Below are 17,488 nucleotides of genomic sequence, written 5' to 3'. Positions count from 1 at the left end.
CAATAAGATGATGTATGGAGTGCTGAATCTTTTCAGACACTCACCTCAGTCACAGATCTGGTTTAATCCATCATCATTCTTCTTGTCACTAAGCAACCCATGTTTTGACCCACCCACATGCAAATCCGTTTTGACCCTCTGCCTCACGGGAACAGTTCAGCCCGAACTGCAGGGCATGGTACTCCCTGTACCGAAAACAAGCATCCTGGGACCGATTTCAGGGTTTTACCCCTCATCAGCCAGGCAAGCTGAAATCCATTGGCCAAGTGAGCAACGGACTCATGTCTGAGCATACACTGGCCACTTATGGCAAACATAACAGAAACAATAAGATGATGGAAGGATTGCTGAAACTTTTCAGACACTCACCCCCAGTCACAGATCTGGGATTAATCCATCATCATTCTTCTGCTCACTAAGCCACTCCAGTTTGGACCGAGCCATATGCAAATCAGTCTTGACCATGTGCCTCATGGGAACAGTCCAGCCCGAACCACTAGGCCAGATCCTCCCTCAACCCCTAAAAAGCATCCAGGGAACGGTTTCAGAATTTCACCCATCATAAACCAGGCTAGCTTAAATCCAGTCACTACACAAAATGGCCATCAGCTACATGGTCAAACAACAACAGCAAGCAAGAAAGCATGGCCACAACAAAGAACATGTGCAGGCTATGGCAAAAGCAAAGCAGGCTGTATTGTTACACATATAACCATCGGTGACATGGTCAAGAAATAACAGCAAGGAAGGAGACATGGCTACAACAAGAAACACATGCAGGCTTACGGCAAAAGCAAAGCACTCTGGCTGGCTACGCAAAAGGGCCACCGTCCACATGGTCAATAGCAACAGCAAGCAAGGAGGCTTGTCCACAACAAAGAACGTATGCAGGCCTATGGCAAAAGCAAAGCAAACTGGCTGGTTGCACAAAATGGCCTACAGCCACATGGGCAAATAACAACAGCATGCAAGGAAGCATGGCCACAATAAAGAACACATGCATCCTATGTTAAAAGAAAAGCAGGCTGGCTGGCTCCACAAAATAGCCATCAGCCACATGGTCAAGCAAGAACAGCAAGCAAGGAGGCATGGCTACAAGAAATAACACATGCAGGCCTTCAGCAAAAGCAAAGCATATTGGGTGGCTACACAAAAATGCCACTGGGCACATGTTTAAACAACAAAAGCAATCAAGAAGGTATTGTCACAACTAGGAACACATGCAGGCTTATACCAACAACACATGTAGGCCTATGGCAAAAGCACACTGGCTGGCAATACAAAATGACCACCAGCCACATGGGCAAACAAAAAGAAAGGAGGCATGGACAACAACAAAGTATACATGCAGGCCTATGTAAACTGACTGCATAAAATGGCCTCACCCACATGGCATGGAGAACAAAGACAAATGGTGGCCAATGGCAGGCAAACACAGACACTGCCCAGACAAAGGAAGCATTGTAACATTGAAAAAAAGCTACCATTAATTCAGCAATGCTAAAAACAAAAATTAAGTGGGCTTAAAAAGTTAACAACACACATCCTCCCAATACATCAAGTAATACCCCACCTTGTGAACTTATTTCAGAAAAAAAACATTAAATACAAAAACTGCACATTTGGTCTTCAATACAATGGCATCCCTGCCCTATATGATGTTTGAAACAACATATACCACAAAAAAATTGTTTCATGTACCCATGACTTATACTTGACCTACTGACTGGATGGCCCGTGGGCAGAGTAGGCCACATTGTAAAATAACTGAATAGTGTAAATTTAACAAACGTAGAGAAAATGCACTGAACTGCGCAACATTTTTCCCTTACAAAAGATAAAAAAATTAAATGCAAAAAAAATAACTAGGCCCCTACTTAAACACCAGGCCACCCACCACAATAACATTAAACAATTAGAAGTACAAATAAATATAACGAATGCCCACTATCAAACAAAAAACACCCATTGCACATGTTTTTGAACTTATTTGTGATATCACAAAAACAAAGCCCTTAAATCCAATAGTATTTATTTATTTATTTGATTGCCATCGTTCCTCCTCATACTCAATTCGATTCAATTAACTTTATTTCGATAAAAATATCATAAAAGTTCATAAATACATAAGTAAAATCATAAAATATCTAAAAAACCATTATATACATGAGAGCATCACTAAATACAGGTATTACCTATGTCTTAGTTAATCGAATTTTTACAATACACGGTTAAAAATGTGTTTGTTATTTAAAAGAAAATTTAAAAGTTCATTTAAAACACTGTATAGACATTTCCTATCAACCTGAACTGAGCCAACTTTGATCAGTTATCTTATTACAGTTCATAATTTTCCCCCCGCTTATTTCCTTGTATAATACACTGCAAGGAGATACCTGCTTATGCCAAATACAAGAACCTGATGCATATCTGTTAATAGAATTCTTTCAGCATCTTTACACATCCGTATTCCAAGATTTATGCAGAGAGGTTTGATCCACTTTGTCCTTTGAATCTTGTAAGCAGGACAAAAGAATAAAACATGCGTAATGTCCTCCCTCGCACCTCCGTTGCACATAGTGCATTTATCATCACTGTTTTTTTCCACCTTGCAACACAGGTTTTTAGCATGAGTATTTTATATCTAAATTTGAGGTATAGAGTTTTAGCTAATGGAGGGTTTATTTCATTCAGGAAGGATTCATAATGAGGGGCTACTTTGAACGACAGGAATTCTCTTGTTAGAGAGCCATTTGATATATCACTTGTTCTGTGATCGTTCATATAGACCCAAAAAGTGGCTTTTAGTGTCCTTCTCGAGATAGTAGTTAATGCATTAGGGTTATTCCAGAAGTGTAACAGTCCTACCCTCTCAAACCATGCTCTTATATGAGAAAACCATGTGATACGATTTGAAGTATCCAGATCTTTTAGTTCCTCTAACTTTGTTCTATAATGGAGGAGTGCCGGTGTAGTCCATAGCCGTACCCAAAACATTAGTGGTCTAAGTATTGCGTGGTGGTCAGTACGCCTCATTTTGAGGTCTAGCACTATCGGGGTTGTGGGAGTACGTACAGGCATCCTTAGGAGGGATCTGTAGAATATGTTTTCTTTGACCTCAAAAGATTTTTTACATGCAGGGCCCCCCTATTCCCCCCCATATAGGGCCGCCGCTTGAGCTTTAGTGCTGTACACCTCAAGTGCAGGGAGAACAGCTTTATTCTGGCTTTCCCCATGCCTTTTTAATATAGGGCGACTGTTCTGAATTAAAAGTAATTTACTTCTATCAATTTGGGATTTCCACTGCATTTTAGATTCAAGTGAGACTCCCAAATAGTTAACATTTTCAACATATTCCAATTTTTCACTGCCTAAAACCAGATTCCTTCTAAAGGAGTTGTGGGGGTTTATGGCCATATATTTGGTTAGCAATAGTAGCCTGAAGTAGGAGCAGAACAGGAAGTGGAGCTACCTGCTGGACAAGATGTTACTCTTCTTGAACCATTGGCTACCAGATCACCTGCAAGAAAAATAAAGGGTACTCCAACATCTTCTACAAGCCCCCTTCTAATATTCTGGACATGGATTGGACCCTGGCTGAGTCTGAGACATGTAATACAACAACAGACCCATTCCAAAGGCGTCAAAGCATATCAGTGACTCTAAAGAAGGGGCAGTCAAAATATACTGCTACCAATCGCTCTCTTATATACTTTATAAGGAGGTGATGCACTGTACTCCGCCCACGTTAAAAGACACACCTGTTCTCCCCGACAGTACCACAGAACAACAAATATTGTGACCCAGAAGAGTAGATCACAAGAGTCCACACAATAGTGTTGGACTGAATTCTTAATAGAAAAAATGTGTGAAAAGCAAGTGACGCCTCACGGAAACACCACCAATGGGGTAACTGGTATGTAATTTCCAGACAAGCCCCTGTCTCATCATCGGTAGTCACTTGCTTCTCAAAGAAAATAAGAAGAAAGAAAAGAAGTGTCCAAAACAAACAACAAAAATTGTGACAAACAGTGGAAAGCAGAAATCTCTGCTGGTGACAAACACAAACATAAACAAGTGCCTAAAAACACAGCACACAGTTCCCTTAACCAACTTTATTCATAGGGAGGTGATTATATGCTGTTTGTATTAAAAAGGCTGGTAGCTATTCATGCATACCATTACCTAATGCCAGTGCCGACATGTTTCACTGCTATAACACCTTAAGCAGTTTCATTAGGGCCTCACTCATATGCTGCCACTCCACTTTTGCACAATAGTTCTGTTATGCACTGCCAAGGAAGAACAGGTGAAGGCACATGGTTAAAAACATGTAGACCCAAGTTTAGCAATTCGTATGTAAAAAAGATGATGATGTGTTACCCGGAGTCATGGTCAGATTATGATTATTTTGGAGGCTATTAAAGCCTCCAAAATAATCATAATCTGACCATAAAGTCAGCAGACAAGGGCGGGGCAATCGTCCTGCTCAACACTGCCGACTATGAGGCGGAAGTTTTGCGTCTTCTGAGTGTGAGGACTAACTATCTACCTCTCAACAAAGACCCCGTGGAAGAATTATCAAGAACTATCCGAGAGATGGTAGGATCAGCAAAGGAGAAGAAATGGATTTTGGTTAAAGAGGCGGAGTTCTTGGTGAACACCAATCCCAGAACTCCGTCTTTTTACATACTCCCAAAGATCCATAAACCAACACGTCCTCCCCCAGGACGCCCCATTGTCGCTGGGATCCAATCAGTGCTAGAACCGTTATCCCAGTATGCGGACTTCTTTCTAAGAGAATCTGTGGTCAACCAGAGATCGTTTGTCAAGGATACGACCGACATCTTGAATACCCTTGAGGGCATCCAGTACGACCCTGTGAGTGAATTCTTTGTCACTATTGACATTGAATCTCTATACACTTGTATACCCCAGGACGCGGCGCTGGTGGCAGCAGCCCGCGCCCTGGGTAGCCAGGAAGGGTTTTATGATACCACCCAGACATTTGTACTCCAATGCATCGAGTTGGCCCTCACAAGGAATTACTTTGGCTATAAAGATCAGCTCTATCTCCAGGTTTCGGGGACTTCCATGGGGGCCACTATGGCCCCCAGTATAGCCTGTATCTATGTCGGGCAGTTTGAGGAGCACGTCATCTATCATAATAACAACCCCTTCCAGAGTAACCTCCGTCTCTGGAAGCGATATATAGATGACGTGCTCTGCATCTGGTCAGGCACGGAGGAACATCTGCTTGAATTCCTGAATTGTTGAACGTAAAAGATGTTAACCTTAAATTCACCTGGACTTATGACAGGCATAAGGCAGTGTACCTGGATTTGGATATTGAATATAGCAACGACAAGATCAATACCTGTGTACACCAGAAGCCTACGGATAGGAATTATCTACTCTCCTACAATTCTTTCCATCCTAGGGCGTTGAGAGACAACCTGCCCGGGGGGCAATTTTTGAGATACAGACGCAATTGCTCCTCGGCCAACATCTTCCTAGAACAATCTGAAGAGTTGGCATCTAAACTTACCAACAGGAACTACCCCACCAAGACTGTAAAGCAAGCAAAAAAGAGATCGCTCAACACACCTAGGAGCGCCCTCTTGGAAAAAGTAGTCAAACCCAGAGAAGAATGTGTACCAGTCGTCATGACATATGACCCTATGGCTACCAAAATTTGACAGTCCATCCGAAAACACTGGTCCCTGTTATCCAATAATGACTTCCAAATGCCACCACCTAGATTTGCATTCAAGAGGGCGTGCAATTTGAATGACAAACTGGTACATTCAAGGGCCCCGATTGCAAAATCTAGCTCAACCTCTACTGTTCCTAACGGCCATTACTCTTGCTGGACGTGTTCAGTGTGTCCACTTACTAAGAAGAGCACAAGTGTGAGACTTGCATCTGGTAAGGAATGGTTCCTTAAGCAGTTTAGCAATTGCAATTCAACACAAGTAGTGTACAGGTTAACTTGCCAGTGTGGTTTACACTACATAAGACTCACATCTCGGAAAATCAAAGTGCGAATACAAGAACATCTGAGCACCATAAGAGCTGGCAAATTAACAACTAAGCTTGTTCAGCACTGTTTCACAGAGAAACACACCTTTCATTGGACAGTGTTGGAAAAGATTAAGGGAACCCCACACAACATCGATGGCATTTTACTGGCCAAGGAAGCCCGTTGGATTTACAACGAAAAAACTGACCGTACTGGGCTGAATGAAATTATAGAATGGAACAAGGTCAAACTATAATTGGTACATCCATTCTGTCCTGGTCTCCTGTGAATGTAGCAGTTGCACCATGGTCTATCCAGGTTTGGTCTTGGTGGGAGGGCCAGACACACACCTGTCCATGGGGTATTTACTAAGGTGTTATTAGGGGTCTCTCGCAGTATGAGGTCCGGATTGGTATGGGGCACAAACAGCTCCTTGAAGGTCCTTTGGGTTGATGAAGTATCCACCAGATAGGTAGGGTAGCTGATTCATACATTCAGGATGTATGGAGTGTACAGCCCCATGCATGCCCCATCCATAAAGATTGGTGTACACAATCACTATGTTTGTGCTTTTTTCGAAATGAATACAACAGCAGTTGCTCTCCTGTGCCCCTGGTTGTTTTTGATGAAAGTTGCCATCTGGATACCCGGGGTTACATGATTGAGGAATCCACTCCCAGCACATACATACCTTCGATACTTTGAAGGAGACTCGCCACACATAATATGGAGATCCTTGTTTTTAGAGCATTGCACCACCCATTTTGGTTTTTGACATTACCAGTGCAAGGGAGCGGCGCCATTAACAATATACACACTCTTTTAAGTTGTCGTACAGGCGCTCGCACCCGATTTGACTGGTCTAAGATGGCCGCCACGGCCGGCACCGTGGTCACTGACACAAACCCAGGGGCGGTGTCATGCTGAACATTTGTATTTCAACGCGCGCTGGCGAATTAGTTGCACGGTGGAGGAGAAGCGTCTTCCCGATAATATTACGGTGAGGCTAGCTATCGATACCCGGGGAGTGTCAGCCACTGAGCAGGAGAGTGTGACTGGTCCGACTACTTGTAACTCTCTTTATAGTGGGACAAGAGTTTTTTTCTGACGAGGCGGGCATGGCTACACACGGGGACCCGTGTGGTCACGATGGTAGCTGGGCTCGGGTTGCATTTGGCTTACTGTGGCAATTTTGACATTGGGCTGTGAGCGTTCCCTCGCCGAGCGAACAAATGAGGACCTTTCTGTTTAGTATGGCAGTCGGGCTCGCACTGCATACGGCTTCCTGAAATAATCTTTGGCAGTGGGCATTGAGTTTTAGATGCCGTGTGTTCTCATAGTAAATGCACAATCCCCATGTGTGGACTGCTTAGCACGAATCAAGCAGTGGGGGTGTAGAATGTACTCCAGAAGGTGACTAATTGAGTAGGGGCCATGTGTTACATAGTGACATATTGGTCTTTGTTATTCCGATGATGATGTATTTTACAAACTTGTATATACTCTCTTTCCAACAGAAAACTTAAGACTAAGTGAAGGGGAATACTTACTTTTGGAGTACCCTGTTACCTTTCTGATACTGGAGCGGCGGGTATGACTAACTTGGCTGACTCCGGGTAACACTCCTTACACATCATCATCTTTTTTACATACGAATTGCTAACCTTGGGTCTACATGTTTTTAACCATGTGCCTTCACCTGTTCTTCCTTGGCAGTGCATAACAGAACTATTGTGCAAAAGTGGAGTGGCAGCATATGAGTGCTGCCCTGATGAAACTTAAGGTGTTATAGCAGTGAAACATGTTGGCACTGGCATTAGGTAATGGTATGCATGAATAGCTACCAGCCTTTTTAATACAAACAGCATATAATCACCTCCCTATGAATAAAGTTGGTTAAGGGAACTGTGTGCTGTGTTTTTAGGCACTTGTTTATGTTTGTGTTTGTCACCGGCAGAGATTTCTGCTTTCCACTGTTTGTCACAATTTTTGTTGTTTGTTTTGGACACTTCTTTTCTTTCTTCTTATTTTCTTTGAGAAGCAAGTGACTACCGATGATGAGACATGGGCTTATTTGGAAATTACATACCAGTTACCCCGTTGGTGGTGTTTCCGTGAGGCGTCACTTGCTTCTCACACATTTTTTCTATTAAGAATTCAGTCCAACACTATTGTGTGGACTCTTGTGATCTACTCTTCTGGGTCACAATATTTGTTGTTCTTTGGTACTGTCGAGGAGAACCGGTGTGTCTTTTAACGTGGGCGGAGTACAGTGCATCACCTCCTTATAAAGTATAAAAGAGAGCGATTGGTAGCAGTATATTTTGACTGCCCCTTCTTTAGAGTCACTGATATGCTTTGACGCCTTTGGAATGGGTCTGTTGTTGTATTACATGTCTCAGACTCAGCCAGGGTCCAATCCATGTCCAGAATATTAGAAGGGGGCTTGTAGAAGATGTTGGAGTACCCTTTATTTTTCTTGTAGGTGATCTGGTAGCCAATGGTTCAAGAAGAGTAACATCTTGTCCAGCAGGTAGCTCCACTTCCTGTTCTGCTCCTACTTCAGGCTACTATTGTTGGCTGCAGCTCCTGTTGTCCACTTTGTTCAGCACACCCATATGCAAATTGGTCTTGACCCTATTCTTCATGGGAATAGCCCAGCCCAAACTGTGAGCCAGGTCCTCCTTCGACCGAAAACAAGCATCCTAGGACAGGTTTCATGGTTTCACCCCTGATCTGCCAGTCTAGCTTGAATCCATTGGCAAAGTGAGGAAGGGTCCCTCATCTTGGCATACCCTGGCCGCTTAGGGCGAACTTAGCAAACACAATAAGATGATGGACGGAGTGCTGAAACTTTTCAGACACTCACCCATAGTCGCAGATCTGGGTTTAATCCATCATCGTTCTTCTGCTCATTAAGCTCTCCCAGTTTGGACTCAGCCATATGCAAATCAGTCTTGACCCTGTGCCTCAGGGGAACAGTCCAGCCCAAAGTTCCAGGCCAGGTCCTCCCTGGACTGGAAAAAAGCATCCAGAGAACGGTTTCAGGGTTTCATGGCAACCGTCCACATAGTCAAACAACAACAGCAAGCAAGGCGGCATGGCTACAACAAAGAACACATGCAGGCCTACAGCAAAATCAAAGCACACTGGCTTTCTGCACCAAATGGCCCCCGTCCACAGGTCAAAAGTAATGGCACACAAGGATGCATGGCCAAAACAAAGAACGCATGCAGGCCTATGGCAAACGCAAAGCACACTGGCTGGCTTCACAAAATGGCCACCGACCACATGGTCAAATACCAACAGTAAGCAGTTATGGCCACAACAAATAACACATGCAGGCCTATGACAAAAGCAAAACACAATGGCTGGCTACACAAAATGCCCACTAGCCACATGGTCCAACAACAACAGCAAGAAAGCAGGCATAACCACAACAAAGAACACTTGTAGGCCTACGGCAAAAGCAAAGCAGACTGACTGGCTACACAAAAGGGCCACTGGGCACATGAACAAATGACAACAGCAATCAGGGAGGCATGGCCACAACAAAGAACATCTACAGGCTATGGCAAAAGCAAAGCACACTGGTTGGCTACATCAAATGGCCACTGGCTACATGGTTGAGCAACAACAGCAAGAAAGGAAGCATGACTACAATAAAGAGAACATGCAGCACTATGGCAAAAGCACATTAGCTGACTACCGAAAATAGGCAACACAATAGATGATGGACAAAGTGCTGACATTTTTCAGACACTCACCCCCAGTCCTAAATCTGGGTTTAATCCATCATCAATCTTCTGCTCACTAAGCCACCCCAGTTTCGACCCAGCCATATGCAAATCAGTCTCGACCCTGTACTTTATAAGAACAGTTGAGCCCGAACATCTAGGCCAGGACCTCCCTGGACCGGAAACAAGTATCTTGGGACCGGTTTCAGGGTTTCACCCCTCATCAGCCAAGCTACCTTGAATCTAGAAGCAAAGTGAGCAAGGGACCCACGTCTGCGCATACCTTGGCCACTTAGGGCAAGCATAGCAAACACAATAAGATGATGTATGGAGTGCTGAATCTTTTCAGACACTCACCTCAGTCACAGATCTGGTTTAATCCATCATCATTCTTCTTGTCACTAAGCAACCCATGTTTTGACCCACCCACATGCAAATCCGTTTTGACCCTCTGCCTCACGGGAACAGTTCAGCCCGAACTGCAGGGCATGGTACTCCCTGTACCGAAAACAAGCATCCTGGGACCGATTTCAGGGTTTTACCCCTCATCAGCCAGGTAAGCTGAAATCCATTGGCCAAGTGAGCAACGGACTCATGTCTGGGCATACACTGGCCACTTATGGCAAACATAACAGAAACAATAAGATGATGGAAGGATTGCTGAAACTTTTCAGACACTCACCCCCAGTCACAGATCTGGGATTAATCCATCATCATTCTTCTACTCACTAAGCCACTCCAGTTTGGACCAAGCCATATGCAAATCAGTCTTGACCATGTGCCTCATGGGAACAGTCCAGCCCGAACCACTAGGCCAGATCCTCCCTCAACCCCTAAAAAGCATCCAGGGAACGGTTTCAGAATTTCACCCATCATAAACCAGGCTAGCTTAAATCCAGTCACTACACAAAATGGCCATCAGCTACATGGTCAAACAACAACAGCAAGCAAGAAAGCATGGCCACAACAAAGAACATGTGCAGGCTATGGCAAAAGCAAAGCAGGCTGTATTGTTACACATATAACCATCGGTGACATGGTCAAGAAATAACAGCAAGGAAGGAGACATGGCTACAACAAGAAAGACATGCAGGCTTACGGCAAAAGCAAAGCACACTGGCTGGCTATGCAAAATGGCCACCGTCCACATGGTCAATAGCAACCGCAAGCAAGGAGGCTTGTCCACAACAAAGAACGTATGCAGGCCTATGGCAAAAGCAAAGCAAACTGGCTGGTTGCACAAAATGGCCTACAGCCACATGGGCAAATAACAACAGCATGCAAGGAAGCATGGCCACAATAAAGAACACATGCATCCTATGTTAAAAGAAAAGCAGGCTGGCTGGCTCCACAAAATAGCATCAGCCACATGGTCAAGCAAGAACAGCAAGCAAGGAGGCATGGCTACAAGAAATAACACATGCAGGCCTTCAGCAAAAGCAAAGCATATTGGGTGGCTACACAAAAATGCCACTGGGCACATGTTTAAACAACAAAAGCAATCAAGAAGGTATTGTCACAACTAGGAACACATGCAGGCTTATACCAACAACACATGTAGGCCTATGGCAAAAGCACACTGGCTGGCAATACAAAATGACCACCAGCCACATGGGCAAACAAAAAGAAAGGAGGCATGGACAACAACAAAGTATACATGCAGGCCTATGTAAACTGACTGCATAAAATGGCCTCACCCACATGGCATGGAGAACAAAGACAAATGGTGGCCAATGGCAGACAAACACAGACACTGCCCAGACAAAGGAAGCATTGTAACATTGAAAAAAAGCTACCATTAATTCAGCAATGCTAAAAACAAAAATTAAGTGGGCTTTAAAAAGTTAACAACACACATCCTCCCAATACATCAAGTAATACCCCACCTTGTGAACTTATTTCAGAAAAAAAACATTAAATACAAAAACTGCACATTTGGTCTTCAATACAATGGCATCCCTGCCCTATATGATGTTTGAAACAACATATACCACAAAAAAATTGTTTCATGTACCCATGACTTATACTTGACCTACTGACTGGATGGCCCGTGGGCAGAGTAGGCCACATTGTAAAATAACTGAATAGTGTAAATTTAACAAACGTAGAGAAAATGCACTGAACTGCGCAACATTTTTCCCTTACAAAAGATAAAAAAATTAAATGCAAAAAAAATAACTAGGCCCCTACTTAAACACCAGGCCACCCACCACAATAACATTAAACAATTAGAAGTACAAATAAATATAACGAATGCCCACTATCAAACAAAAAACTCCCATTGCACGTGTTTTTGAACTTATTTGTGATATCACAAAAACAAAGCCCTTAAATCCAATAGTATTTATTTATTTATTTGATTGCCATCGTTCCTCCTCATACTCAATTCAATTCAATTAACTTTATTTCGATAAAAATATCATAAAAGTTCATAAATACATAAGTAAAATCATAAAATATCTAAAAAACCATTATATACATAAGAGCATCACTAAATACAGGTATTACCTATGTCTTAGTTAATCGAATTTTTACAATACACGGTTAAAAATGTGTTTGTTATTTAAAAGAAAATTTAAAAGTTCATTTAAAACACTGTATAGACATTTCCTATCAACCTGAACTGAGCCAACTTTGATCAGTTATCTTATTACAGTTCATAATTTTCCCCCCGCTTATTTCCTTGTATAATACACTGCAAGGAGATACCTGCTTATGCCAAATACACAGGGGCGGTGGGTGAGATTTTAAAGTGGTGGGGCGGAAAGTGATTTGCATAGTGCATCGTAGCGAGCGCGCGAAGCGCGCGAGCCGGAACCCCAAAAGGGGGGTTTGGGGGAATAATCCCCCCCAAGAAAAATTTGAAAAAAAGAAGAAAAATCGTGCATTTTCAAGCAAATTTGAGAAAGCAGGAAGGTTAATAAAGCAATTGTGAAAGTGCAGTTATTACATTAATAGATGGCATAACATAGGTAGCTGCTTATTCAGTATTACCACAGAGCTTCATTCATTCCGTCCTATTATGCTCAGTTGCCGAATTCAGACTATAAGACTTTCATGGAAATATCAGCCCTAAGAGTAGAAGAAGTTGCACAGCAGTGTAATGGTTGCCAGGCTCATTCCGCAGGAGCGTCAGGAACTTGAAGAAAAGTCCACAGTCTTCCCCTACGGCCTTCCCACTCTACAGGGGCGGTGGGTTAGATTTTAAAGTGGTGGGGCGGAAAGTGATTTGCATAGTGCATCGTAACGAGCGCGCGAAGCGCGCGAGCCGGAACCCCAAAAGGGGGGTTTGGGGGGATAATCCCCCCCAAGAAAAATTTGAAAAAAAGAAGAAAAATCGTGCATTTTCAAGCAAATTTGAGAAAGCAGGAAGGTTAATAAAGCAATTGTGAAAGTGCAGTTATTACATTAATAGATGGCATAACATAGGTAGCTGCTTATTCAGTATTACCACAGAGCTTCATTCATTCCGTCCTATTAAGCTCAGTTGCCGAATTCAGACTATAAGACTTTCATGGAAATATCAGCCCTAAGAGTAGAAGAAGTTGCACAGCAGTGTAATGGTTGCCAGGCTCATTCCGCAGGAGCGTCAGGAACTTGAAGAAAAGTCCACAGTCTTCCCCTACGGCCTTCCGACTCTATCAGACTCTAGAGTAACGAATGCAGGGAAACAAAACAAGGAAAGGCGGGGGAAGAAAAACAGGAAAGACTAACAATATACTGAATATAAAAGAGGCAGCGCTGTTACCGTGATTCTGGTTGAGCTGAGCTTTATACACACACTTCACATAGGTCCACGCAAGTACCCCAAACATAACCTCTTCGTGAATTCTTAAAGAATAGGCAGGCTGTAAAGGAAGGAAGATGTTACACTCTATTCTTATCTACACCCCAGAAGTCTAAGAGATAACTTGCCCTTTGGGCAGTTCCTTAGGGTAAGGAGAAATTGTAAACTAAGGCATGACTATTTAAGGAATCAGATATCTTGATAAATACATTGCTTGAGGGGGCTACCCCTAAAGGGTCTGCTACAGCGCACACGAAAGTATGCGTAATACTACCAATGGGAACACTTACACACGACACATAGAGGAAAAAAAAGAGATGAACAGGTACGTTTCTGCACACGCAGCAACAAGATCAAACAAGTATTTGCAATGCAATAGGTCGAGAGTTTGAGCTATTGGCATTGTAAATGATAATGCCTTTCATTTATGTTTTAAAAACCAACACATAACTAAAAAGCATTGTCATGTACAATATCAAAAACTCAAACTCTCACAATTGCGAGACCTATTGCATTACAAATGCTTGTTTTCCAAGTCACCATTCAGAAGATTTCACACTTTCCGTAAAGGCAGCTCTCTGGAAAAGGCTCTCCCTGGGGCAGGAAGGAAGGATGCAGGGAACGAGTACTTCTTACTGGCTCTGGTTCACACAACCCTTCCCTGCCATAAACACCCTCAAAAGCACCTCAGTCCTGGGATTCAGCACCACCTACTTTTCAATGATCTGTCACGACACATGAAGCGTCCCCTCTATCCTCCACAGACACTACAAACCGAGGCCACGTCACACTGGTCCGCCACTGAACCTCAACTGTGACTTGCGGCAGCAAACAAACTTCCGCTGCTTGGGCCCACAATGTAGCGCCGATATTTTAAAAACACCAGAGTTACCTACTGGTGCTTTATTAGTTCTCTGAAGTTCGGATAGTACCTTTAACAGTGGCCAACGCCTCAATCACACAAGGACAACCACTTTGATAGTCATAGAACATGAACAGAACTCTGAAAGCTGATTTCAATTCTGTCATAACAACAACCAATCCAGTTGCGCAGACGTTAAGCCAACTTGCCCTGTAATCAACATCCGCACCACCATAGTGCCTAGCTGCGCCTCCACGCTGAAGAAGCACGAATACCTGGCATGTATCCATTCAAGGTAAATTTACACACAGCAGCGTCACCCCAGCACCACGCACTCAGCAGTGACATCTCACAACACGTAATAAACAGACAAGTACACACACATGGCCCAATCACGCAAGTGAACACAGATATGGCTTCTCGCCACACACACACACCTCTACATACAATATTGACATCCCACCACTCACATGTAAGTACATACACAAACAGGCACACACACAGCAGCGACATCCCACCACACACCTAGCCACACTGCAGTGGCCTTCCACAACACAAAGAAATCACATTGCGCCAGGCCACACACACACACTAAAAATATTCCGCACACACAAGCAGGCAAATACACACACAAACCGACGCAGCTTACAAACACCCCCTACCCAAGTGTCATCGTTGCAAATACACATACAGCAGTGATATTCCACTGTACACTACGTAGAATGTGCATACACACGGCCCACAAATAGCACAAGAATCCTCATTGCTTTAAATGGGCGGGTAATGGTACTGTTCGGTACCGAGTATCAGCACTACTGTCTTTACCGTGATTTTGCATAATAAACATATCAACCCTTTAACCTTGAACATTAGCTTGACACCATAGCTGTTGTAGTGCAAATAAGCTTCCCGCAAGGCAAAAAGTTGAATAAATGCACACTGTCAGTGGAAGCACAAAACTCTTGCCTGAGCAGAATTGCAGGCATGTATAAAGTCAGGTGGTAACCAAAACCAGTGATGTTTACTGCCAAGCTCGCCAATCATGAGAACCCCACCCGAGCCACTGTTGTAGAAAAACAATGCATATGGGAGTAGAGTTCATAGGACAATCCCAGAAGACAGACAGCGCCAGAATCTCTTTTGGAACTCCTAGAAACCAGTAAACCAGGGCCAACCCATGTCACGATTATCCATACCTACAGAACTTCCACAAAAGACAAATTTGAAAGCTCTTGTCAAACAACCTTCGCTGCCTTAGGTTGGTAATGCGGTGTGATCAAGCAAGTCAGCACTCTCGTCTTTAGAACGAGTCTAATGGCCACAAGAAAACGCTGGAGTCCACAGCGCATGTGTGAGATTCGAGCGCCAAGTGGCACATCTACATTTGTGTTTGGTCAAATTCTTCTCTCCTAAAATCTCCACATAGAAAACGGAGAAACGAATGTTATTCATGCAAAATGCACAAGGCCAATATCTTGCCTGAAAACTGAAAGCAAGGGCATACCTTTCATACAAAATAAAGAGATACCAGCAGTTACACAAGGGGCCCTCAGTGCGGAAGCTCAACTGCACAGGTTGCATCAGGGGGAACTCTCTTCCTACATAGGGGGCACAGACAGGTGCTGCGCGCACATACACCACAAAGCACCGTCGTCCAAACCTGCGCCCCCTGCGACGATAACACACAGCTCTGCAATTTGTAGCAAATAGACGTAATAAATCAATATCACACTGTTTAATTTCCGACAACCCTTCAAATTCCACTTGATTAACACCACCAAAACCCGGGGTGTAGCGTGGGCTCTTAGGGTACATTCAATGTGTTTCGATCTTCACAGTGCAAGTGCAAAAAAAATACAGATTTCTAATTTTGCTAACATAACAGCTTGGAGAACAGATAGATACGTTTGAATTGGTTAATTAATAGAGCTCAGCTAGTTCGTCGGTCGTGACTATGACTAATCACCTCAATTGTGTGGCCATGAATGAATGAAGGAAAAACACAGGTAGACAGTATGAACGTGGGAAAAACACAGTCACTCTACAGTTTTACCGCGGCCAGCTGAACTTCCCTGTGGAGAAGATACCAGAAAGCTCGCTGGAATATTAAAAGCAGGGTCCCCCCAGGAACGGTGGCATCTGGCACTGAAGCTTCACTTTCAAGCACGCTAAAAAAAAAACGCACCGAGCCAAAGAAACACGTTCAACGCCCCTACTTCCTCAAAGTGTTCATCAAAGATGTAAACAGCACAGACAACTACTAACACGTTGTTATAATCAACTGACTGGCAGGAGGAGACTGTTACCGTTTCCTGTGTAACAAGCCACAGTTAGTGCAGACCGCAGAGCGACAAGCCCACGTTATGCGCTTCCTGTGCCATGATTTTATGCAGCTTGGTAGTCTCGTCTTACACAGGCACTATCTTACTATCGTGGCGACTACACTAGTACTACACACACACTGACAAAAAATCACCGCCCTCCCCACGTGATGAGTGATTCACAGATTCAGTGAATGACGACAGTGAGACTGACTGAGAGTACTAACTTTACTTACGTGACGGTCCAACAACGACGAACAGAGTGAGTCAAGTGAAGTGGTGACGGTCTGCTGCCTGGCCTGCACCGGGGAAACGTCCCGGCGCGCACGTCATTGCATGGCCAATCACTGAATGGCTTCATATGCTGAAGTCACAGTGATTGGCCATGACTGGTAAGAGTGCTGAGCCTGCCCAGTCCAGCCAATCCTGGCGCTACATAAGCCCCAGGATTGGCTAGGGGGTCACACACACTACTCGCCCTGGCACCTTCTCAACGACGGGGCCCAGCCTGCGACACACCCCCTGGCCCCTTCGGTCCGCTCACTCAACTTGGCTGCTAACTCGCATGCGCTGGCAAGTTTCCGCCCGACATTATGATGCGCAGCAGAGTCACTGTCTGACACTGATGGTAATTGTAACCCAGCCCCAGCCCCACCGCCTGCGCACTCCCTATTCCTTCTGGTCTGTCCCGGAACTGAAGCGCTTCGCTGAGCTTCATTTTTATTTAGGTGCCTCTCTCTGCAGCCAATCAATCAATCA

The sequence above is a fragment of the Lissotriton vulgaris genome, chromosome 7 (assembly GCF_964263255.1).
Source record: "Lissotriton vulgaris chromosome 7, aLisVul1.2, whole genome shotgun sequence".
In the NCBI taxonomy this organism is placed as follows: domain Eukaryota; kingdom Metazoa; phylum Chordata; class Amphibia; order Caudata; family Salamandridae; genus Lissotriton; species Lissotriton vulgaris.
This window is presented reverse-complemented; position numbering follows the sequence as displayed.